The sequence below is a fragment of the Tarenaya hassleriana genome, unplaced genomic scaffold (assembly GCF_000463585.1).
Source record: "Tarenaya hassleriana unplaced genomic scaffold, ASM46358v1 Cleome97, whole genome shotgun sequence".
Classification (NCBI taxonomy): domain Eukaryota; kingdom Viridiplantae; phylum Streptophyta; class Magnoliopsida; order Brassicales; family Cleomaceae; genus Tarenaya; species Tarenaya hassleriana.
In genome coordinates this window covers 185,048-189,494 of record NW_010972109.1, presented here as the reverse complement: position 1 = coordinate 189,494, position 4,447 = coordinate 185,048, and the positions used below count along the sequence as shown (strand labels likewise).

Genomic DNA, 4,447 nt, shown 5'->3' with positions numbered 1-4,447 from the left:
TCTAAGGTCTAGGGATTCAGATTGAGTTCTAAAATTTTAAAACTTAAATTATTCTGTTTGGTGATTAAAAAACCTTGAAAATCTCGAATATGCTATTGGTGGCTAGAGGTCTCAAAATGAATTTAACTAGCGAGTTATTCGTTATCGGTTCATTTTTTGACGAATTAAACCGATTCTCTCAAGATTCGTTTGTAAATAATAGCGAGTCCGATTATTTTTTTAAATGAATTCAGAATAAATCAATTTATTTTGATTCGAACCGAGCCAAATCTGACTTGAACCAGACAGAAGGCCAACACTCTAAAAAAACAGCACAAAAACCTAAACTTATAAATAAATTAAAATAAATAAAAAAAGAAACTTCTACAATCACTAATCTCTCAAAAATCATTTAGTTTCCTCTGTTTTCGCTCGCAAAACGAACAATCTCTCTCTCTCTCTCTGACTGCAAATGTAGGTTTTGTGTCGCCGGAAACCTGATCGGATACAATGCCGAAGCCTCACCGGAGCAATGTCGGATCTCTCATCCTCGACTGTACTCCCGCCGCTTCCTCCACCCCCGCCAACTATTTCCGTCTCTGGAGATTGTCATTTCGCCGGAAAATCTTCGACGCCGTCAGCTGTGGCGGAAGCTCCCGTTACCGTCGCAAACTCCGGGAAGATGACGACTGCTGCGGCGGTGGAGGAATCTCGATTGGAGCGAACGCGACCGCGGTAAGGCCTGTGTTAAACGGCGTTGTTTCCGAGGGGAAGCAGCGGACATCTGGTGAGGAGAAGAAGAAGGAGGTGAGATCGGAGAAGCTCTGTGATCTGTTGAATTTGTCCGTGGCGGAGGCTGGCGTGGAGACGAGGAAGAAGGAGGAAGTGCTCGAGGAACTGAAGTGCGTCGTCAAGGAGTTACAATTTGCGGCGGCGCGTGAGGCTCACGACGGCGACGGTGTAGGAGAGGGGAAATTAGCGGCGGCAAGAAAAGTGCGGTTACTGGCGAAAGAAGACTCGGGGGCGAGAGTGACGCTCGCGATGTTCGGTGCTATTCCACCGCTGGTCAGTTTGTTTGACGACTCGCGAATCGCAGACGCTGACGCAAACGCAGACGTGGACGCTCAGATCGCTTCTCTCTACGCTCTACTCAATCTCGGAATCGGAAACGACGGGTCAGTCTTCGTCACTCTCCTGATCGGTTTGTTTTCTGAGGGGTTCAAATTTGCATTGCATGTTCTCATACCGTATGTTTTGATCCTTCATGGAATGTTCATCATATGAATTTTTTGTTTGTTCTGAGAATCATAGATTTCGACGCCACTTTCACGTTTTTTGTCCTTTCATCTACCAAACTACTTTTTTCAGAGGAACATTTTCAACGAACTTGAATTTGGGTTCACTTCTGTTTCCCTGTATACAAATCTGATTTCTTCCACGGAACTAATTCAACAGGAATAAAGCAGCGATTGTTAAAACCGGTGCTGTTCATAAGATGCTGAAGCTAATCGAATCCCCAAAAGCTTCAAACCCAGCAATTGCAGAAGCAGTCGTTGCAAATTTTCTCGGATTAAGCGCATTGGATTCGAACAAACCCATCATCGGTTCATCAGGTGCGATACCCTCTTGGTGAAAACCCTCAAGAATATGGATGATTCATGCAGTGGACAAGCCAGAGAAGACGCCCTTCGAGCCCTCTACAATCTCTCTATCTATCACCCTAACGTTTCATTCATCCTCGAAACTGATTTGATCCCCTTTCTGGTGAACGCATTGGGTGACATGGAAGTGAGCGAGAGGATTCTCGCCATCTTGAGTAATGTTGTTTCCATCCCCGAAGGCCGAAAAGCCATCAGTTCAGTCCCGGAAGCTTTCCTCCTATTGGTAGATGTATTGAATTGGACTGATTCGCCGAACTGCCAAGAGAAAGCGACCTACATTCTCATGTTAATGGCTCACAAAGCATATGGAGACCGACAAAGCATGATCGAGGCGGGTATCGAGTCGTCATTACTCGAATTAACCCTTTTAGGAACTGCATTGGCCCAAAAGAGAGCGTCAAGAATACTCGAATGCTTAAGAATGGACAAGGGAAAGCAAGTCTCGAAAAGTGCAGCTGGATCTTGCGGGGCGGTATCCGAGCCGATCTACGGGATTTCACCGTCCTTATTAACCACGAGAGGGCTCTCGAAAGATGGGATGGATGATATGATCAGCGAGGAGAGGAAAGCGGTGAAGCAGCTGGTTCAACAGAGTCTACAGAACAACATGAAGAGAATTGTGAAGAGAGCGAATTTGCCTCATGATGTCGTGCCCTCTGAGCATTTCAAGTTCCTAACCGCCAGTTCTACCTCCAAGAGCCTGCCTTTCTGATCAGTGTAAGCTTTTCTTATACATGCATCATCGTCATTATTGTGGCTGTGGTTTTGGTTATAGTTTCTCACATTTTTGTTAGTACAAGAACAATTATAGGTGACTCGATGTCAATGGTTAGGTAGATAGATGATTCTGCCGCTTTGGTCAGTGCCATCAGTGTAAAACTCTTTCTGGTCTTCACCATATGTGCGTTGTTTTCTTCGACCTTGTTGGGGTCCACTCGAATCAGATGTGGAATGACCAAATCGTCCTTATCTCATCTGAGTACTAAGAGAGAGATGTGTCGGTCATTTTCTTCCTTTAGGCATACGCCATGGTCCACTCCCCGCTGTTACCCATACGAGAGGGAGACTTTTTCTCCTTTAGCCTGTCTTTATATATATATATATATATAAAAGTAAACATCAAAAGATGAGTTCACTAAAGACCTAACCTTTCGTAACTTCCTTTGCTATATATACATATTATATATATATATATATAAAAGTAAACATCAAAAGATGAGTTCACCGAAAGACCTAACCTTTCGTAACTTTCTTTTGCTATATATACATATTTACATATATTTTTTTGATAATCCATAAGTTAACCAGTCTTTTGATCTAATTACATTTTTCCAAAAAATTGGAGAAGTTTGGATGAATATATCTCTCCACACACGTTTGGATATAAACGCCAAATATTTTTTGAAAACATATTCTTAGTGAAAGAAATCCCCACATTTTTAAAAGCATGATGAAAGAAATACTAAATAATTAGATTTTAAAACCTAATATAGAAGAATAAAATGTCATTGTATGGATCTTAGTTAGGACGACTTTGGTAGAGACAACCAGATCTTATGAAGAGAATCTTTCCGTTTAGTTTATTGTTGAATCCAAAAGTCGCGGAGAGGTGGAACCTTTAGATCTTATATTCGATTAATTAATTTCAATTTGCATTAATGAATGCCTCAATTAATTAAATTAATACTAATAATCTCTACTTGGTTTTGAACTTGTGAACTGTTTTTGTTCTGACAGATGCTAATAAGGTCAAAACATTTGCAGAGACCAAAAAACACGAAGCTTCGGTTCAAACGTTGTCATCAATTTCCAAGGCGTTTATGCGACCGATGTCACAGCTGTTGTGTCCAAGCAACCGAGAAAATAGATCAAAGAAAAAAAAATGTCGAATCAATGCGCTCACAAGTATGTATACGTGTACGTTTCTTTTTGTAAATGTGAATATTATATAAACCAGCAAAAAATGTTTGTAAAAAGTCGATTCAACGTTGAATTGCTTCGAAAGAAACAGATCCACGGTGGAAAAGACCTTTCTTTTAAGTTATAAATATATTGTTCTAACCACAATCAGTTAAAAAAAATGATTAGAAATCTATTTGATAGATTTAAATGATCCAATGGATCCATATGTTGGCTAATGAGATAAAGGAGTTTTATTTCACTTAATTGTTAACCCATTATAATATGTGTAACATACATTTGTGGTGAAATAATTAAACTCTTTTTCGGATTAACAGAAAACAAAACCAAAAAAAAAACATTTGTTAAGTATAGGAAGAAAAAAAATTGTTTTGTCTTCTTTTACTTGGTTGTCACCCTCTGTCTCTCAAGATCTTTCGATTTTCATTTTTTTTTTATCTCCAAATCGTATTCTAGCATGCACTTCCACCCGTGAATATGGACTATCTATAGAGAATGTTGATTTCAGTGTATGTAATAGACTTCTGAATCGAAATAGTTTGGTATATCGATATGTTTATCATTGCGTATATAAATTATATTGATTGAGTTTCATTTTATATAATTTCGCTGCATAAAATGCAATATTAAAAACCTAGAAACCATGTGAACGCATGTATAGGAATCTTCAAAACCCAACAATGATATCGGAGCCTGGTTTGATACGTAATTGAAACATGTTTTGTATTTGACATACACATTCTTGTTCTAGAGTTGTTAGAATTTTTGTTTACATTTCGTTGCATGAACCCTAGAATTTGGATCCTTTTGTGATTGTAAATCGCATTTTCGGATTCCCACAAAACTCAAAAAGGCGGGGGTAGTAGTTAGCTAATGGCAGTGCTGGA

At 39.5% G+C, this 4,447-nt stretch overlaps 1 pseudogene; it reads left to right on the top strand.

Annotated features, from left to right (window-relative positions):
• The first annotated feature begins 369 nt into the window (after nt 1-369).
• LOC104804841 lies at nt 370-2,538 on the top strand (annotated as a pseudogene).
• Nucleotides 2,539-4,447: the final 1,909 nt, after the last annotated feature.